A 22,674-nucleotide genomic window follows, 5' to 3' on the forward strand; every position below is an offset into this window, starting at 1 on the left:
CTGCCTCCATGGCTAGCAAAACCTGCTTTAGATCCTGGTGCTAGCAATATACCATCTGAGGAAATCACTGCCTTTGAGGCTGGAATGTAGTACCTTACGTTAGAGCCATAGTCTAACTTTCTCACGGAAGTAAGCTGCTTTTACCTCTTCCACTGCAGTCTGCATGTTGGGCTCTGATCCTCAAGATGGATTGGTAAGGATCATCTGTGTTTTTGTATCTCCATCCCACGTTGAAAAAGCCCCCAATGCTTTGACTGGTTCATAGTTCTTAACAGTTCCACCTCCAGCTTGCCCTCCAGTCCTAAATGCAGATAGTGCCCGAGTGCATAATTGCTGAGATCTCATCCTCCTGTGTCACCCTTGCCAAGGACAATTGTTCCAGTGGTGCCCTGACATCATAAAGCTACAGCAGGATGTCATCTGACAGGAGGGCCAATCAATTGCCTAGCAAGCAATAGGCTACATTTATCTTGGTATTTAAATGAGTAGCAAGGTAGAGAGGATGCCCAAATTAAGACTAAGATGAAAGAAGTTGGGGCATTTTTTTCAGACTTCTAGACTTGTATGAATGTGCGGTTGATCATAATAGTCTTTTCCTCACCATTGCTTTACTAGTAGGCCTTGGCTAAAATGATGCTGGTAACATGCTATTCATGGTTTTAATATTTCTTCTAACTGAAGCATTACCCTTCCGCTCTCAACTTATCAGCTGACTTAATTAACTCTGGTGTACCATATCCTAAAACAAATGCAGTGAGTAGGGTACCCTGCCACTTGCTTGGCAATAAGACCCATTTGTCTGTGTCCTAATGTAGGTGCTAAAATTTAGAGTGTGTTGGCAAATCCGGCATGGGATTTAGAGAAGTATGTGAGGTTGAAAACACAAATTTAGTTTCGAATTTCTAATGAGCTGTGGAGTTTCACAATAACGTAGACTCAATAGTACTGATGTGTTTGTGAGTTATAAAAAGCAATTTGTGTTGTATTGCATATAGTAAATTCGCTAACAGTGGACTTTTCCATCTGCAGATTCTACTGAATGACCAGCAGTGGCAGTGTTGCACAACAGACTATTGCTTTATTGCCGAGACTAACCAAAAAAAAAAAAAAGAAATAAAAACACTGAAGTCTTCAAGCATCCTGCATCATTTTACCAATTTATGTGGTAAGTTAAACTCACAATCATTCCTTTGGGCATTAAAAGACGTTCACAGCATCTGAATTGCTTCACTACTTTCAAGTGGGGTACTCTGAATATCATTTCTGTAAAGATGGAAGTAATGTGGCTCACTTTGTTTTAGTCATGATGGTTAATAAAAGTCTGACTGCCTCCATGGCTACCAAAACCTGCTTTAGATCCTGGTGCTAGCAATATACCATCTGAGGAAATCACTGCCTTTGAGGCTGGAATGTATTACCTTATGTTAGTGCCATAGTCTAACTTTCTCACGGAAGTAAGCTGCTTTTACCTCTTCCACTGCAGTCTGTATGTTGGGCTCTGATCCTCAAGATGGATTGTTAAGGATCATCTGTGTTTTTGTATCTCCATCCCATGTTGAAAAAGCCCCCAATGCTTTGACTGGTTCATAGTTCTTAACCGTTCCACCTCCAGCTTGCCTTCCAGTCCTAAATGCAGATAGTGCCCGAGTGCATAATTGCTGAGATCTCATCCTCCTGTGTCACCCTTACCAAGGACAATTGTTCCAGTAGTGCCCTGACATCATAAAGCTACAGCAGGATGTCATCTGACAGGAGGGCTAATCAATTGCCTAGCAAGCAATAGGCTACATTTATCTTGGTATTTAAATGAGTAGCAAGGTAGAGAGGATGCCCAAATTTAGACTAAGATGAAAGAAGTTGGGGCATTTTTTTCAGACTTCTAGACTTGTATGAATGTGCGGTTGATCATAATAGTCTTTTCCTCACCATTGCTTTACTAGTAGGCCTTGGCTAAAATTGTGCTGGTAACATGCTATTCATGGTTTTAATATTTCTGCTAACTGAAGCATTACCCTTCCGCTCTCAACTTATCAGCTGACTTAATTAACTCTGGTGTACCATATCCTAAAACAAATGCAGTGAGTAGGGTACCCTGCCACTTGGCTGGCAATAAGATCCATTTGTCTGTGTCCTAATGTATGTGCTACAATTTAGAGAGTGTTGGCAAATCCGGCATGGGATTTAGAGAAGTATGTGAGTTTGAAAACACAAATTTAGTTTCGAATTTCTAATGAGCTGTGGAGTTTCACAATAACGTAGACTCTATAGTACTGATGTGTTTGTGAGTTATAAAAAGCAATTTGTGTTGTATTGCATATAGTAAATTCACTAACAGTGGACTTTTCCATCTGCAGATTCTACTGAATGACCAGCAGTGGCAGTGTTGCACAACAGACTATTGCTTTATTGCCGAGACTAACCCAAAAAAAAAAAAAGAAATAAAAACACTGAAGTCTTCAAGCATCCTGCATCATTTTACCAATTTATGTGGTAAGTTAAACTCACAATCATTCCTTTGGGCATTAAAAGACGTTCACAGCATCTGAATTGCTTCACTACTTTCAAGTGGGGTACTCTGAATATCATTTCTGTAAAGATGGAAGTAATGTGGCTCACTTTGTTTTAGTCATGATGGTTAATAAAAGTCTGACTGCCTCCATGGCTAGCAAAACCTGCTTTAGATCCTGGTGCTAGCAATATACCATCTGAGGAAATCACTGCCTTTGAGGCTGGAATGTAGTACCTTACGTTAGAGCCATAGTCTAACTTTCTCACGGAAGTAAGCTGCTTTTACCTCTTCCACTGCAGTCTGCATGTTGGGCTCTGATCCTCAAGATGGATTGGTAAGGATCATCTGTGTTTTTGTATCTCCATCCCACGTTGAAAAAGCCCCCAATGCTTTGACTGGTTCATAGTTCTTAACAGTTCCACCTCGCCCTCCAGTCCTAAATGCAGATAGTGCCCGAGTGCATAATTGCTGAGATCTCATCCTCCTGTGTCACCCTTGCCAAGGACAATTGTTCCAGTGGTGCCCTGACATCATAAAGCTACAGCAGGATGTCATCTGACAGGAGGGCCAATCAATTGCCTAGCAAGCAATAGGCTACATTTATCTTGGTATTTAAATGAGTAGCAAGGTAGAGAGGATGCCCAAATTAAGACTAAGATGAAAGAAGTTGGGGCATTTTTTTCAGACTTCTAGACTTGTATGAATGTGCGGTTGATCATAATAGTCTTTTCCTCACCATTGCTTTACTAGTAGGCCTTGGCTAAAATGATGCTGGTAACATGCTATTCATGGTTTTAATATTTCTTCTAACTGAAGCATTACCCTTCCGCTCTCAACTTATCAGCTGACTTAATTAACTCTGGTGTACCATATCCTAAAACAAATGCAGTGAGTAGGGTACCCTGCCACTTGCTTGGCAATAAGACCCATTTGTCTGTGTCCTAATGTAGGTGCTACAATTTAGAGTGTGTTGGCAAATCCGGCATGGGATTTAGAGAAGTATGTGAGGTTGAAAACACAAATTTAGTTTCGAATTTCTAATGAGCTGTGGAGTTTCACAATAACGTAGACTCAATAGTACTGATGTGTTTGTGAGTTATAAAAAGCAATTTGTGTTGTATTGCATATAGTAAATTCACTAACAGTGGACTTTTCCATCTGCAGATTCTACTGAATGACCAGCAGTGGCAGTGTTGCACAACAGACTATTGCTTTATTGCCGAGACTAACCAAAAAAAAAAAAAAGAAATAAAAACACTGAAGTCTTCAAGCATCCTGCATCATTTTACCAATTTATGTGGTAAGTTAAACTCACAATCATTCCTTTGGGCATTAAAAGACGTTCACAGCATCTGAATTGCTTCACTACTTTCAAGTGGGGTACTCTGAATATCATTTCTGTAAAGATGGAAGTAATGTGGCTCACTTTGTTTTAGTCATGATGGTTAATAAAAGTCTGACTGCCTCCATGGCTACCAAAACCTGCTTTAGATCCTGGTGCTAGCAATATACCATCTGAGGAAATCACTGCCTTTGAGGCTGGAATGTATTACCTTATGTTAGTGCCATAGTCTAACTTTCTCACTGAAGTAAGCTGCTTTTACCTCTTCCACTGCAGTCTGTATGTTGGGCTCTGATCCTCAAGATGGATTGTTAAGGATCATCTGTGTTTTTGTATCTCCATCCCATGTTGAAAAAGCCCCCAATGCTTTGACTGGTTCATAGTTCTTAACCGTTCCACCTCCAGCTTGCCTTCCAGTCCTAAATGCAGATAGTGCCCGAGTGCATAATTGCTGAGATCTCATCCTCCTGTGTCACCCTTACCAAGGACAATTGTTCCAGTGGTGCCCTGACATCATAAAGCTACAGCAGGATGTCATCTGACAGGAGGGCTAATCAATTGCCTAGCAAGCAATAGGCTACATTTATCTTGGTATTTAAATGAGTAGCAAGGTAGAGAGGATGCCCAAATTTAGACTAAGATGAAAGAAGTTGGGGCATTTTTTTCAGACTTCTAGACTTGTATGAATGTGCGGTTGATCATAATAGTCTTTTCCTCACCATTGCTTTACTAGTAGGCCTTGGCTAAAATTGTGCTGGTAACATGCTATTCATGGTTTTAATATTTCTGCTAACTGAAGCATTACCCTTCCGCTCTCAACTTATCAGCTGACTTAATTAACTCTGGTGTACCATATCCTAAAACAAATGCAGTGAGTAGGGTACCCTGCCACTTGGCTGGCAATAAGATCCATTTGTCTGTGTCCTAATGTATGTGCTACAATTTAGAGAGTGTTGGCAAATCCGGCATGGGATTTAGAGAAGTATGTGAGGTTGAAAACACAAATTTAGTTTCGAATTTCTAATGAGCTGTGGAGTTTCACAATAACGTAGACTCTATAGTACTGATGTGTTTGTGAGTTATAAAAAGCAATTTGTGTTGTATTGCATATAGTAAATTCACTAACAGTGGACTTTTCCATCTGCAGATTATACTGAATGACCAGCAGTGGCAGTGTTGCACAACAGACTATTGCTTTATTGCCGAGACTAACCCAAAAAAAAAAAAAAGAAATAAAAACACTGAAGTCTTCAAGCATCCTGCATCATTTTACCAATTTATGTGGTAAGTTAAACTCACAATCATTCCTTTGGGCATTAAAAGACGTTCACAGCATCTGAATTGCTTCACTACTTTCAAGTGGGGTACTCTGAATATCATTTCTGTAAAGATGGAAGTAATGTGGCTCACTTTGTTTTAGTCATGATGGTTAATAAAAGTCTGACTGCCTCCATGGCTAGCAAAACCTGCTTTAGATCCTGGTGCTAGCAATATACCATCTGAGGAAATCACTGCCTTTGAGGCTGGAATGTAGTACCTTACGTTAGAGCCATAGTCTAACTTTCTCACGGAAGTAAGCTGCTTTTACCTCTTCCACTGCAGTCTGCATGTTGGGCTCTGATCCTCAAGATGGATTGGTAAGGATCATCTGTGTTTTTGTATCTCCATCCCACGTTGAAAAAGCCCCCAATGCTTTGACTGGTTCATAGTTCTTAACAGTTCCACCTCCAGCTTGCCCTCCAGTCCTAAATGCAGATAGTGCCCGAGTGCATAATTGCTGAGATCTCATCCTCCTGTGTCACCCTTGCCAAGGACAATTGTTCCAGTGGTGCCCTGACATCATAAAGCTACAGCAGGATGTCATCTGACAGGAGGGCCAATCAATTGCCTAGCAAGCAATAGGCTACATTTATCTTGGTATTTAAATGAGTAGCAAGGTAGAGAGGATGCCCAAATTAAGACTAAGATGAAAGAAGTTGGGGCATTTTTTTCAGACTTCTAGACTTGTATGAATGTGCGGTTGATCATAATAGTCTTTTCCTCACCATTGCTTTACTAGTAGGCCTTGGCTAAAATGATGCTGGTAACATGCTATTCATGGTTTTAATATTTCTTCTAACTGAAGCATTACCCTTCCGCTCTCAACTTATCAGCTGACTTAATTAACTCTGGTGTACCATATCCTAAAACAAATGCAGTGAGTAGGGTACCCTGCCACTTGGCTGGCAATAAGATCCATTTGTCTGTGTCCTAATGTATGTGCTACAATTTAGAGAGTGTTGGCAAATCCGGCATGGGATTTAGAGAAGTATGTGAGGTTGAAAACACAAATTTAGTTTCGAATTTCTAATGAGCTGTGGAGTTTCACAATAACGTAGACTCAATAGTACTGATGTGTTTGTGAGTTATAAAAAGCAATTTGTGTTGTATTGCATATAGTAAATTCACTAACAGTGGACTTTTCCATCTGCAGATTCTACTGAATGACCAGCAGTGGCAGTGTTGCACAACAGACTATTGCTTTATTGCCGAGACTAACCAAAAAAAAAAAAAAAGAAATAAAAACACTGAAGTCTTCAAGCATCCTGCATCATTTTACCAATTTATGTGGTAAGTTAAACTCACAATCATTCCTTTGGGCATTAAAAGACGTTCACAGCATCTGAATTGCTTCACTACTTTCAAGTGGGGTACTCTGAATATCATTTCTGTAAAGATGGAAGTAATGTGGCTCACTTTGTTTTAGTCATGATGGTTAATAAAAGTCTGACTGCCTCCATGGCTAGCAAAACCTGCTTTAGATCCTGGTGCTAGCAATATACCATCTGAGGAAATCACTGCCTTTGAGGCTGGAATGTAGTACCTTACGTTAGAGCCATAGTCTAACTTTCTCACGGAAGTAAGCTGCTTTTACCTCTTCCACTGCAGTCTGTATGTTGGGCTCTGATCCTCAAGATGGATTGGTAAGGATCATCTGTGTTTTTGTATCTCCATCCCACGTTGAAAAAGCCCCCAATGCTTTGACTGGTTCATAGTTCTTAACAGTTCCACCTCCAGCTTGCCCTCCAGTCCTAAATGCAGATAGTGCCCGAGTGCATAATTGCTGAGATCTCATCCTCCTGTGTCACCCTTGCCAAGGACAATTGTTCCAGTGGTGCCCTGACATCATAAAGCTACAGCAGGATGTCATCTGACAGGAGGGCCAATCAATTGCCTAGCAAGCAATAGGCTACATTTATCTTGGTATTTAAATGAGTAGCAAGGTAGAGAGGATGCCCAAATTAAGACTAAGATGAAAGAAGTTGGGGCATTTTTTTCAGACTTCTAGACTTGTATGAATGTGCGGTTGATCATAATAGTCTTTTCCTCACCATTGCTTTACTAGTAGGCCTTGGCTAAAATGATGCTGGTAACATGCTATTCATGGTTTTAATATTTCTTCTAACTGAAGCATTACCCTTCCGCTCTCAACTTATCAGCTGACTTAATTAACTCTGGTGTACCATATCCTAAAACAAATGCAGTGAGTAGGGTACCCTGCCACTTGCTTGGCAATAAGACCCATTTGTCTGTGTCCTAATGTAGGTGCTACAATTTAGAGTGTGTTGGCAAATCCGGCATGGGATTTAGAGAAGTATGTGAGGTTGAAAACACAAATTTAGTTTCGAATTTCTAATGAGCTGTGGAGTTTCACAATAACGTAGACTCAATAGTACTGATGTGTTTGTGAGTTATAAAAAGCAATTTGTGTTGTATTGCATATAGTAAATTCACTAACAGTGGACTTTTCCATCTGCAGATTCTACTGAATGACCAGCAGTGGCAGTGTTGCACAACAGACTATTGCTTTATTGCCGAGACTAACCAAAAAAAAAAAAAAGAAATAAAAACACTGAAGTCTTCAAGCATCCTGCATCATTTTACCAATTTATGTGGTAAGTTAAACTCACAATCATTCCTTTGGGCATTAAAAGACGTTCACAGCATCTGAATTGCTTCACTACTTTCAAGTGGGGTACTCTGAATATCATTTCTGTAAAGATGGAAGTAATGTGGCTCACTTTGTTTTAGTCATGATGGTTAATAAAAGTCTGACTGCCTCCATGGCTAGCAAAACCTGCTTTAGATCCTGGTGCTAGCAATATACCATCTGAGGAAATCACTGCCTTTGAGGCTGGAATGTATTACCTTATGTTAGAGCCATAGTCTAACTTTCTCACGGAAGTAAGCTGCTTTTACCTCTTCCACTGCAGTCTGTATGTTGGGCTCTGATCCTCAAGATGGATTGTTAAGCATCATCTGTGTTTTTGTATCTCCATCCCACGTTGAAAAAGCCCCCAATGCTTTGACTGGTTCATAGTTCTTAACCGTTCCACCTCCAGCTTGCCTTCCAGTCCTAAATGCAGATAGTGCCCGAGTGCATAATTCTGAGATCTCATCCTCCTTTGTCACCCTTGCCAAGGACAATTGTTCCAGTGGTGCCCTGACATCATAAAGCTACAGCAGGATGTCATCTGACAGGAGGGCCAATCAATTGCCTAGCAAGCAATAGGCTACATTTATCTTGGTATTTAAATGAGTAGCAAGGTAGAGAGGATTCCCAACTTAAGACTAAGATGAAAGAAGTTGGGGCATTTTTTTCAGACTTCTAGACTTGTATGAATGTGCGGTTGAACCTAATAGTCTTTTCCTCACCATTGCTTTACTAGTAGGCCTTGGCTAAAATGATGCTGGTAACATGCTATTCATGGTTTTAATATTTCTGCTAACTGAAGCATTACCCTTCCGCTCTCAACTTATCAGCTGACTTAATTAACTCTGGTGTACCATATCCTAAAACAAATGCAGTGAGTAGGGTACCCTGCCACTTGGCTGGCAATAAGATCCATTTGTCTGTGTCCTAATGTATGTGCTACAATTTAGAGAGTGTTGGCAAATCCGGCATGGGATTTAGAGAAGTATGTGAGGTTGAAAACACAAATTTAGTTTCGAATTTCTAATGAGCTGTGGAGTTTCACAATAACGTAGACTCTATAGTACTGATGTGTTCACTAACAGTGGACTTTTCCATCTGCAGATTCTACTGAATGACCAGCAGTGGCAGTGTTGCACAACAGACTATTGCTTTATTGCCGAGACTAACCCAAAAAAAAAAAAAGAAATAAAAACACTGAAGTCTTCAAGCATCCTGCATCATTTTACCAATTTATGTGGTAAGTTAAACTCACAATCATTCCTTTGGGCATTAAAAGACGTTCACAGCATCTGAATTGCTTCACTACTTTCAAGTGGGGTACTCTGAATATCATTTCTGTAAAGATGGAAGTAATGTGGCTCACTTTGTTTTAGTCATGATGGTTAATAAAAGTCTGACTGCCTCCATGGCTAGCAAAACCTGCTTTAGATCCTGGTGCTAGCAATATACCATCTGAGGAAATCACTGCCTTTGAGGCTGGAATGTAGTACCTTACGTTAGAGCCATAGTCTAACTTTCTCACGGAAGTAAGCTGCTTTTACCTCTTCCACTGCAGTCTGCATGTTGGGCTCTGATCCTCAAGATGGATTGGTAAGGATCATCTGTGTTTTTGTATCTCCATCCCACGTTGAAAAAGCCCCCAATGCTTTGACTGGTTCATAGTTCTTAACAGTTCCACCTCCAGCTTGCCCTCCAGTCCTAAATGCAGATAGTGCCCGAGTGCATAATTGCTGAGATCTCATCCTCCTGTGTCACCCTTGCCAAGGACAATTGTTCCAGTGGTGCCCTGACATCATAAAGCTACAGCAGGATGTCATCTGACAGGAGGGCCAATCAATTGCCTAGCAAGCAATAGGCTACATTTATCTTGGTATTTAAATGAGTAGCAAGGTAGAGAGGATGCCCAAATTAAGACTAAGATGAAAGAAGTTGGGGCATTTTTTTCAGACTTCTAGACTTGTATGAATGTGCGGTTGATCATAATAGTCTTTTCCTCACCATTGCTTTACTAGTAGGCCTTGGCTAAAATGATGCTGGTAACATGCTATTCATGGTTTTAATATTTCTTCTAACTGAAGCATTACCCTTCCGCTCTCAACTTATCAGCTGACTTAATTAACTCTGGTGTACCATATCCTAAAACAAATGCAGTGAGTAGGGTACCCTGCCACTTGCTTGGCAATAAGACCCATTTGTCTGTGTCCTAATGTAGGTGCTACAATTTAGAGTGTGTTGGCAAATCCGGCATGGGATTTAGAGAAGTATGTGAGGTTGAAAACACAAATTTAGTTTCGAATTTCTAATGAGCTGTGGAGTTTCACAATAACGTAGACTCAATAGTACTGATGTGTTTGTGAGTTATAAAAAGCAATTTGTGTTGTATTGCATATAGTAAATTCACTAACAGTGGACTTTTCCATCTGCAGATTCTACTGAATGACCAGCAGTGGCAGTGTTGCACAACAGACTATTGCTTTATTGCCGAGACTAACCAAAAAAAAAAAAAAGAAATAAAAACACTGAAGTCTTCAAGCATCCTGCATCATTTTACCAATTTATGTGGTAAGTTAAACTCACAATCATTCCTTTGGGCATTAAAAGACGTTCACAGCATCTGAATTGCTTCACTACTTTCAAGTGGGGTACTCTGAATATCATTTCTGTAAAGATGGAAGTAATGTGGCTCACTTTGTTTTAGTCATGATGGTTAATAAAAGTCTGACTGCCTCCATGGCTACCAAAACCTGCTTTAGATCCTGGTGCTAGCAATATACCATCTGAGGAAATCACTGCCTTTGAGGCTGGAATGTATTACCTTATGTTAGTGCCATAGTCTAACTTTCTCACGGAAGTAAGCTGCTTTTACCTCTTCCACTGCAGTCTGTATGTTGGGCTCTGATCCTCAAGATGGATTGTTAAGGATCATCTGTGTTTTTGTATCTCCATCCCATGTTGAAAAAGCCCCCAATGCTTTGACTGGTTCATAGTTCTTAACCGTTCCACCTCCAGCTTGCCTTCCAGTCCTAAATGCAGATAGTGCCCGAGTGCATAATTGCTGAGATCTCATCCTCCTGTGTCACCCTTACCAAGGACAATTGTTCCAGTGGTGCCCTGACATCATAAAGCTACAGCAGGATGTCATCTGACAGGAGGGCTAATCAATTGCCTAGCAAGCAATAGGCTACATTTATCTTGGTATTTAAATGAGTAGCAAGGTAGAGAGGATGCCCAAATTTAGACTAAGATGAAAGAAGTTGGGGCATTTTTTTCAGACTTCTAGACTTGTATGAATGTGCGGTTGAACCTAATAGTCTTTTCCTCACCATTGCTTTACTAGTAGGCCTTGGCTAAAATGATGCTGGTAACATGCTATTCATGGTTTTAATATTTCTGCTAACTGAAGCATTACCCTTCCGCTCTCAACTTATCAGCTGACTTAATTAACTCTGGTGTACCATATCCTAAAACAAATGCAGTGAGTAGGGTACCCTGCCACTTGGCTGGCAATAAGATCCATTTGTCTGTGTCCTAATGTATGTGCTACAATTTAGAGAGTGTTGGCAAATCCGGCATGGGATTTAGAGAAGTATGTGAGGTTGAAAACACAAATTTAGTTTCGAATTTCTAATGAGCTGTGGAGTTTCACAATAACGTAGACTCAATAGTACTGATGTGTTTGTGAGTTATAAAAAGCAATTTGTGTTGTATTGCATATAGTAAATTCACTAACAGTGGACTTTTCCATCTGCAGATTATACTGAATGACCAGCAGTGGCAGTGTTGCACAACAGACTATTGCTTTATTGCCGAGACTAACCAAAAAAAAAAAAAAGAAATAAAAACACTGAAGTCTTCAAGCATCCTGCATCATTTTACCAATTTATGTGGTAAGTTAAACTCACAATCATTCCTTTGGGCATTAAAAGACGTTCACAGCATCTGAATTGCTTCACTACTTTCAAGTGGGGTACTCTGAATATCATTTCTGTAAAGATGGAAGTAATGTGGCTCACTTTGTTTTAGTCATGATGGTTAATAAAAGTCTGACTGCCTCCATGGCTAGCAAAACCTGCTTTAGATCCTGGTGCTAGCAATATACCATCTGAGGAAATCACTGCCTTTGAGGCTGGAATGTATTACCTTATGTTAGAGCCATAGTCTAACTTTCTCACGGAAGTAAGCTGCTTTTACCTCTTCCACTGCAGTCTGTATGTTGGGCTCTGATCCTCAAGATGGATTGTTAAGCATCATCTGTGTTTTTGTATCTCCATCCCACGTTGAAAAAGCCCCCAATGCTTTGACTGGTTCATAGTTCTTAACCGTTCCACCTCCAGCTTGCCTTCCAGTCCTAAATGCAGATAGTGCCCGAGTGCATAATTCTGAGATCTCATCCTCCTTTGTCACCCTTGCCAAGGACAATTGTTCCAGTGGTGCCCTGACATCATAAAGCTACAGCAGGATGTCATCTGACAGGAGGGCCAATCAATTGCCTAGCAAGCAATAGGCTACATTTATCTTGGTATTTAAATGAGTAGCAAGGTAGAGAGGATTCCCAACTTAAGACTAAGATGAAAGAAGTTGGGGCATTTTTTTCAGACTTCTAGACTTGTATGAATGTGCGGTTGAACCTAATAGTCTTTTCCTCACCATTGCTTTACTAGTAGGCCTTGGCTAAAATGATGCTGGTAACATGCTATTCATGGTTTTAATATTTCTGCTAACTGAAGCATTACCCTTCCGCTCTCAACTTATCAGCTGACTTAATTAACTCTGGTGTACCATATCCTAAAACAAATGCAGTGAGTAGGGTACCCTGCCACTTGGCTGGCAATAAGATCCATTTGTCTGTGTCCTAATGTATGTGCTACAATTTAGAGAGTGTTGGCAAATCCGGCATGGGATTTAGAGAAGTATGTGAGGTTGAAAACACAAATTTAGTTTCGAATTTCTAATGAGCTGTGGAGTTTCACAATAACGTAGACTCTATAGTACTGATGTGTTCACTAACAGTGGACTTTTCCATCTGCAGATTCTACTGAATGACCAGCAGTGGCAGTGTTGCACAACAGACTATTGCTTTATTGCCGAGACTAACCCAAAAAAAAAAAAAGAAATAAAAACACTGAAGTCTTCAAGCATCCTGCATCATTTTACCAATTTATGTGGTAAGTTAAACTCACAATCATTCCTTTGGGCATTAAAAGACGTTCACAGCATCTGAATTGCTTCACTACTTTCAAGTGGGGTACTCTGAATATCATTTCTGTAAAGATGGAAGTAATGTGGCTCACGTTGTTTTAGTCATGATGGTTAATAAAAGTCTGACTGCCTCCATGGCTAGCAAAACCTGCTTTAGATCCTGGTGCTAGCAATATACCATCTGAGGAAATCACTGCCTTTGAGGCTGGAATGTAGTACCTTACGTTAGAGCCATAGTCTAACTTTCTCACGGAAGTAAGCTGCTTTTACCTCTTCCACTGCAGTCTGCATGTTGGGCTCTGATCCTCAAGATGGATTGGTAAGGATCATCTGTGTTTTTGTATCTCCATCCCACGTTGAAAAAGCCCCCAATGCTTTGACTGGTTCATAGTTCTTAACAGTTCCACCTCCAGCTTGCCCTCCAGTCCTAAATGCAGATAGTGCCCGAGTGCATAATTGCTGAGATCTCATCCTCCTGTGTCACCCTTGCCAAGGACAATTGTTCCAGTGGTGCCCTGACATCATAAAGCTACAGCAGGATGTCATCTGACAGGAGGGCCAATCAATTGCCTAGCAAGCAATAGGCTACATTTATCTTGGTATTTAAATGAGTAGCAAGGTAGAGAGGATGCCCAAATTAAGACTAAGATGAAAGAAGTTGGGGCATTTTTTTCAGACTTCTAGACTTGTATGAATGTGCGGTTGATCATAATAGTCTTTTCCTCACCATTGCTTTACTAGTAGGCCTTGGCTAAAATGATGCTGGTAACATGCTATTCATGGTTTTAATATTTCTTCTAACTGAAGCATTACCCTTCCGCTCTCAACTTATCAGCTGACTTAATTAACTCTGGTGTACCATATCCTAAAACAAATGCAGTGAGTAGGGTACCCTGCCACTTGCTTGGCAATAAGACCCATTTGTCTGTGTCCTAATGTAGGTGCTACAATTTAGAGTGTGTTGGCAAATCCGGCATGGGATTTAGAGAAGTATGTGAGGTTGAAAACACAAATTTAGTTTCGAATTTCTAATGAGCTGTGGAGTTTCACAATAACGTAGACTCAATAGTACTGATGTGTTTGTGAGTTATAAAAAGCAATTTGTGTTGTATTGCATATAGTAAATTCACTAACAGTGGACTTTTCCATCTGCAGATTCTACTGAATGACCAGCAGTGGCAGTGTTGCACAACAGACTATTGCTTTATTGCCGAGACTAACCAAAAAAAAAAAAAAGAAATAAAAACACTGAAGTCTTCAAGCATCCTGCATCATTTTACCAATTTATGTGGTAAGTTAAACTCACAATCATTCCTTTGGGCATTAAAAGACGTTCACAGCATCTGAATTGCTTCACTACTTTCAAGTGGGGTACTCTGAATATCATTTCTGTAAAGATGGAAGTAATGTGGCTCACTTTGTTTTAGTCATGATGGTTAATAAAAGTCTGACTGCCTCCATGGCTACCAAAACCTGCTTTAGATCCTGGTGCTAGCAATATACCATCTGAGGAAATCACTGCCTTTGAGGCTGGAATGTATTACCTTATGTTAGTGCCATAGTCTAACTTTCTCACGGAAGTAAGCTGCTTTTACCTCTTCCACTGCAGTCTGTATGTTGGGCTCTGATCCTCAAGATGGATTGTTAAGGATCATCTGTGTTTTTGTATCTCCATCCCATGTTGAAAAAGCCCCCAATGCTTTGACTGGTTCATAGTTCTTAACCGTTCCACCTCCAGCTTGCCTTCCAGTCCTAAATGCAGATAGTGCCCGAGTGCATAATTGCTGAGATCTCATCCTCCTGTGTCACCCTTACCAAGGACAATTGTTCCAGTGGTGCCCTGACATCATAAAGCTACAGCAGGATGTCATCTGACAGGAGGGCTAATCAATTGCCTAGCAAGCAATAGGCTACATTTATCTTGGTATTTAAATGAGTAGCAAGGTAGAGAGGATGCCCAAATTTAGACTAAGATGAAAGAAGTTGGGGCATTTTTTTCAGACTTCTAGACTTGTATGAATGTGCGGTTGAACCTAATGGTCTTTTCCTCACCATTGCTTTACTAGTAGGCCTTGGCTAAAATGATGCTGGTAACATGCTATTCATGGTTTTAATATTTCTGCTAACTGAAGCATTACCCTTCCGCTCTCAACTTATCAGCTGACTTAATTAACTCTGGTGTACCATATCCTAAAACAAATGCAGTGAGTAGGGTACCCTGCCACTTGGCTGGCAATAAGATCCATTTGTCTGTGTCCTAATGTATGTGCTACAATTTAGAGAGTGTTGGCAAATCCGGCATGGGATTTAGAGAAGTATGTGAGGTTGAAAACACAAATTTAGTTTCGAATTTCTAATGAGCTGTGGAGTTTCACAATAACGTAGACTCAATAGTACTGATGTGTTTGTGAGTTATAAAAAGCAATTTGTGTTGTATTGCATATAGTAAATTCACTAACAGTGGACTTTTCCATCTGCAGATTATACTGAATGACCAGCAGTGGCAGTGTTGCACAACAGACTATTGCTTTATTGCCGAGACTAACCAAAAAAAAAAAAAAGAAATAAAAACACTGAAGTCTTCAAGCATCCTGCATCATTTTACCAATTTATGTGGTAAGTTAAACTCACAATCATTCCTTTGGGCATTAAAAGACGTTCACAGCATCTGAATTGCTTCACTACTTTCAAGTGGGGTACTCTGAATATCATTTCTGTAAAGATGGAAGTAATGTGGCTCACTTTGTTTTAGTCATGATGGTTAATAAAAGTCTGACTGCCTCCATGGCTAGCAAAACCTGCTTTAGATCCTGGTGCTAGCAATATACCATCTGAGGAAATCACTGCCTTTGAGGCTGGAATGTATTACCTTATGTTAGAGCCATAGTCTAACTTTCTCACGGAAGTAAGCTGCTTTTACCTCTTCCACTGCAGTCTGTATGTTGGGCTCTGATCCTCAAGATGGATTGTTAAGCATCATCTGTGTTTTTGTATCTCCATCCCACGTTGAAAAAGCCCCCAATGCTTTGACTGGTTCATAGTTCTTAACCGTTCCACCTCCAGCTTGCCTTCCAGTCCTAAATGCAGATAGTGCCCGAGTGCATAATTCTGAGATCTCATCCTCCTTTGTCACCCTTGCCAAGGACAATTGTTCCAGTGGTGCCCTGACATCATAAAGCTACAGCAGGATGTCATCTGACAGGAGGGCCAATCAATTGCCTAGCAAGCAATAGGCTACATTTATCTTGGTATTTAAATGAGTAGCAAGGTAGAGAGGATTCCCAACTTAAGACTAAGATGAAAGAAGTTGGGGCATTTTTTTCAGACTTCTAGACTTGTATGAATGTGCGGTTGAACCTAATAGTCTTTTCCTCACCATTGCTTTACTAGTAGGCCTTGGCTAAAATGATGCTGGTAACATGCTATTCATGGTTTTAATATTTCTGCTAACTGAAGCATTACCCTTCCGCTCTCAACTTATCAGCTGACTTAATTAACTCTGGTGTACCATATCCTAAAACAAATGCAGTGAGTAGGGTACCCTGCCACTTGGCTGGCAATAAGATCCATTTGTCTGTGTCCTAATGTATGTGCTACAATTTAGAGAGTGTTGGCAAATCCGGCATGGGATTTAGAGAAGTATGTGAGGTTGAAAACACAAATTTAGTTTCGAATTTCTAATGAGCTGTGGAGTTTCACAATAACGTAGACTCTATAGTACTGATGTGTTTGTGAGTTATAAAAAGCAATTTGTGTTGTATTGCATATAGTAAATTCACTAACAGTGGACTTTTCCATCTGCAGATTATACTGAATGACCAGCAGTGGCAGTGTTGCACAACAGACTATTGCTTTATTGCCGAGACTAACCCAAAAAAAAAAAAAAGAAATAAAAACACTGAAGTCTTCAAGCATCCTGCATCATTTTACCAATTTATGTGGTAAGTTAAACTCACAATCATTCCTTTGGGCATTAAAAGACGTTCACAGCATCTGAATTGCTTCACTACTTTCAAGTGGGGTACTCTGAATATCATTTCTGTAAAGATGGAAGTAATGTGGCTCACTTTGTTTTAGTCATGATGGTTAATAAAAGTCTGACTGCCTCCATGGCTAGCAAAACCTGCTTTAGATCCTGGTGCTAGCAATATACCATCTGAGGAAATCACTGCCTTTGAGGCTGGAATGTAGTACCTTACGTTAGAGCCATAGTCTAACTTTCTCACGGAAGTAAGCTGCTTTTACCTCTTCCACTGCAGTCTGCATGTTGGGCTCTGATCCTCAAGATGGATTGGTAAGGATCATCTGTGTTTTTGTATCTCCATCCCACGTTGAAAAAGCCCCCAATGCTTTGACTGGTTCATAGTTCTTAACAGTTCCACCTCCAGCTTGCCCTCCAGTCCTAAATGCAGATAGTGCCCGAGTGCATAATTGCTGAGATCTCATCCTCCTGTGTCACCCTTGCCAAGGACAATTGTTCCAGTGGTGCCCTGACATCATAAAGCTACAGCAGGATGTCATCTGACAGGAGGGCCAATCAATTGCCTAGCAAGCAATAGGCTACATTTATCTTGGTATTTAAATGAGTAGCAAGGTAGAGAGGATGCCCAAATTAAGACTAAGATGAAAGAAGTTGGGGCATTTTTTTCAGACTTCTAGACTTGTATGAATGTGCGGTTGATCATAATAGTCTTTTCCTCACCATTGCTTTACTAGTAGGCCTTGGCTAAAATGATGCTGGTAACATGCTATTCATGGTTTTAATATTTCTTCTAACTGAAGCATTACCCTTCCGCTCTCAACTTATCAGCTGACTTAATTAACTCTGGTGTACCATATCCTAAAACAAATGCAGTGAGTAGGGTACCCTGCCACTTGGCTGGCAATAAGATCCATTTGTCTGTGTCCTAATGTATGTGCTACAATTTAGAGAGTGTTGGCAAATCCGGCATGGGATTTAGAGAAGTATGTGAGGTTGAAAACACAAATTTAGTTTCGAATTTCTAATGAGCTGTGGAGTTTCACAATAACGTAGACTCAATAGTACTGATGTGTTTGTGAGTTATAAAAAGCAATTTGTGTTGTATTGCATATAGTAAATTCACTAACAGTGGACTTTTCCATCTGCAGATTCTACTGAATGACCAGCAGTGGCAGTGTTGCACAACAGACTATTGCTTTATTGCCGAGACTAACCAAAAAAAAAAAAAAAGAAATAAAAACACTGAAGTCTTCAAGCATCCTGCATCATTTTACCAATTTATGTGGTAAGTTAAACTCACAATCATTCCTTTGGGCATTAAAAGACGTTCACAGCATCTGAATTGCTTCACTACTTTCAAGTGGGGTACTCTGAATATCATTTCTGTAAAGATGGAAGTAATGTGGCTCACTTTGTTTTAGTCATGATGGTTAATAAAAGTCTGACTGCCTCCATGGCTAGCAAAACCTGCTTTAGATCCTGGTGCTAGCAATATACCATCTGAGGAAATCACTGCCTTTGAGGCTGGAATGTAGTACCTTACGTTAGAGCCATAGTCTAACTTTCTCACGGAAGTAAGCTGCTTTTACCTCTTCCACTGCAGTCTGTATGTTGGGCTCTGATCCTCAAGATGGATTGGTAAGGATCATCTGTGTTTTTGTATCTCCATCCCACGTTGAAAAAGCCCCCAATGCTTTGACTGGTTCATAGTTCTTAACAGTTCCACCTCCAGCTTGCCCTCCAGTCCTAAATGCAGATAGTGCCCGAGTGCATAATTGCTGAGATCTCATCCTCCTGTGTCACCCTTGCCAAGGACAATTGTTCCAGTGGTGCCCTGACATCATAAAGCTACAGCAGGATGTCATCTGACAGGAGGGCCAATCAATTGCCTAGCAAGCAATAGGCTACATTTATCTTGGTATTTAAATGAGTAGCAAGGTAGAGAGGATGCCCAAATTAAGACTAAGATGAAAGAAGTTGGGGCATTTTTTTCAGACTTCTAGACTTGTATGAATGTGCGGTTGATCATAATAGTCTTTTCCTCACCATTGCTTTACTAGTAGGCCTTGGCTAAAATGATGCTGGTAACATGCTATTCATGGTTTTAATATTTCTTCTAACTGAAGCATTACCCTTCCGCTCTCAACTTATCAGCTGACTTAATTAACTCTGGTGTACCATATCCTAAAACAAATGCAGTGAGTAGGGTACCCTGCCACTTGCTTGGCAATAAGACCCATTTGTCTGTGTCCTAATGTAGGTGCTACAATTTAGAGTGTGTTGGCAAATCCGGCATGGGATTTAGAGAAGTATGTGAGGTTGAAAACACAAATTTAGTTTCGAATTTCTAATGAGCTGTGGAGTTTCACAATAACGTAGACTCAATAGTACTGATGTGTTTGTGAGTTATAAAAAGCAATTTGTGTTGTATTGCATATAGTAAATTCACTAACAGTGGACTTTTCCATCTGCAGATTCTACTGAATGACCAGCAGTGGCAGTGTTGCACAACAGACTATTGCTTTATTGCCGAGACTAACCAAAAAAAAAAAAAAGAAATAAAAACACTGAAGTCTTCAAGCATCCTGCATCATTTTACCAATTTATGTGGTAAGTTAAACTCACAATCATTCCTTTGGGCATTAAAAGACGTTCACAGCATCTGAATTGCTTCACTACTTTCAAGTGGGGTACTCTGAATATCATTTCTGTAAAGATGGAAGTAATGTGGCTCACTTTGTTTTAGTCATGATGGTTAATAAAAGTCTGACTGCCTCCATGGCTACCAAAACCTGCTTTAGATCCTGGTGCTAGCAATATACCATCTGAGGAAATCACTGCCTTTGAGGCTGGAATGTATTACCTTATGTTAGTGCCATAGTCTAACTTTCTCACGGAAGTAAGCTGCTTTTACCTCTTCCACTGCAGTCTGTATGTTGGGCTCTGATCCTCAAGATGGATTGTTAAGGATCATCTGTGTTTTTGTATCTCCATCCCATGTTGAAAAAGCCCCCAATGCTTTGACTGGTTCATAGTTCTTAACCGTTCCACCTCCAGCTTGCCTTCCAGTCCTAAATGCAGATAGTGCCCGAGTGCATAATTGCTGAGATCTCATCCTCCTGTGTCACCCTTACCAAGGACAATTGTTCCAGTGGTGCCCTGACATCATAAAGCTACAGCAGGATGTCATCTGACAGGAGGGCTAATCAATTGCCTAGCAAGCAATAGGCTACATTTATCTTGGTATTTAAATGAGTAGCAAGGTAGAGAGGATGCCCAAATTTAGACTAAGATGAAAGAAGTTGGGGCATTTTTTTCAGACTTCTAGACTTGTATGAATGTGCGGTTGATCATAATAGTCTTTTCCTCACCATTGCTTTACTAGTAGGCCTTGGCTAAAATTGTGCTGGTAACATGCTATTCATGGTTTTAATATTTCTGCTAACTGAAGCATTACCCTTCCGCTCTCAACTTATCAGCTGACTTAATTAACTCTGGTGTACCATATCCTAAAACAAATGCAGTGAGTAGAGTACCCTGCCACTTGGCTGGCAATAAGATCCATTTGTCTGTGTCCTAATGTATGTGCTACAATTTAGAGAGTGTTGGCAAATCCGGCATGGGATTTAGAGAAGTATGTGAGTTTGAAAACACAAATTTAGTTTCGAATTTCTAATGAGCTGTGGAGTTTCACAATAACGTAGACTCTATAGTACTGATGTGTTTGTGAGTTATAAAAAGCAATTTGTGTTGTATTGCATATAGTAAATTCACTAACAGTGGACTTTTCCATCTGCAGATTCTACTGAATGACCAGCAGTGGCAGTGTTGCACAACAGACTATTGCTTTATTGCCGAGACTAACCCAAAAAAAAAAAAAGAAATAAAAACACTGAAGTCTTCAAGCATCCTGCATCATTTTACCAATTTATGTGGTAAGTTAAACTCACAATCATTCCTTTGGGCATTAAAAGACGTTCACAGCATCTGAATTGCTTCACTACTTTCAAGTGGGGTACTCTGAATATCATTTCTGTAAAGATGGAAGTAATGTGGCTCACTTTGTTTTAGTCATGATGGTTAATAAAAGTCTGACTGCCTCCATGGCTAGCAAAACCTGCTTTAGATCCTGGTGCTAGCAATATACCATCTGAGGAAATCACTGCCTTTGAGGCTGGAATGTAGTACCTTACGTTAGAGCCATAGTCTAACTTTCTCACGGAAGTAAGCTGCTTTTACCTCTTCCACTGCAGTCTGCATGTTGGGCTCTGATCCTCAAGATGGATTGGTAAGGATCATCTGTGTTTTTGTATCTCCATCCCACGTTGAAAAAGCCCCCAATGCTTTGACTGGTTCATAGTTCTTAACAGTTCCACCTCCAGCTTGCCCTCCAGTCCTAAATGCAGATAGTGCCCGAGTGCATAATTGCTGAGATCTCATCCTCCTGTGTCACCCTTGCCAAGGACAATTGTTCCAGTGGTGCCCTGACATCATAAAGCTACAGCAGGATGTCATCTGACAGGAGGGCCAATCAATTGCCTAGCAAGCAATAGGCTACATTTATCTTGGTATTTAAATGAGTAGCAAGGTAGAGAGGATGCCCAAATTAAGACTAAGATGAAAGAAGTTGGGGCATTTTTTTCAGACTTCTAGACTTGTATGAATGTGCGGTTGATCATAATAGTCTTTTCCTCACCATTGCTTTACTAGTAGGCCTTGGCTAAAATGATGCTGGTAACATGCTATTCATGGTTTTAATATTTCTTCTAACTGAAGCATTACCCTTCCGCTCTCAACTTATCAGCTGACTTAATTAACTCTGGTGTACCATATCCTAAAACAAATGCAGTGAGTAGGGTACCCTGCCACTTGGCTGGCAATAAGATCCATTTGTCTGTGTCCTAATGTATGTGCTACAATTTAGAGAGTGTTGGCAAATCCGGCATGGGATTTAGAGAAGTATGTGAGGTTGAAAACACAAATTTAGTTTCGAATTTCTAATGAGCTGTGGAGTTTCACAATAACGTAGACTCAATAGTACTGATGTGTTTGTGAGTTATAAAAAGCAATTTGTGTTGTATTGCATATAGTAAATTCACTAACAGTGGACTTTTCCATCTGCAGATTATACTGAATGACCAGCAGTGGCAGTGTTGCACAACAGACTATTGCTTTATTGCCGAGACTAACCAAAAAAAAAAAAAAGAAATAAAAACACTGAAGTCTTCAAGCATCCTGCATCATTTTACCAATTTATGTGGTAAGTTAAACTCACAATCATTCCTTTGGGCATTAAAAGACGTTCACAGCATCTGAATTGCTTCACTACTTTCAAGTGGGGTACTCTGAATATCATTTCTGTAAAGATGGAAGTAATGTGGCTCACTTTGTTTTAGTCATGATGGTTAATAAAAGTCTGACTGCCTCCATGGCTAGCAAAACCTGCTTTAGATCCTGGTGCTAGCAATATACCATCTGAGGAAATCACTGCCTTTGAGGCTGGAATGTATTACCTTATGTTAGAGCCATAGTCTAACTTTCTCACGGAAGTAAGCTGCTTTTACCTCTTCCACTGCAGTCTGTATGTTGGGCTCTGATCCTCAAGATGGATTGTTAAGCATCATCTGTGTTTTTGTATCTCCATCCCACGTTGAAAAAGCCCCCAA

The sequence above is a fragment of the Triturus cristatus genome, chromosome 2_1, assembly GCF_964204655.1.
Source record: "Triturus cristatus chromosome 2_1, aTriCri1.1, whole genome shotgun sequence".
Taxonomy (NCBI): domain Eukaryota; kingdom Metazoa; phylum Chordata; class Amphibia; order Caudata; family Salamandridae; genus Triturus; species Triturus cristatus.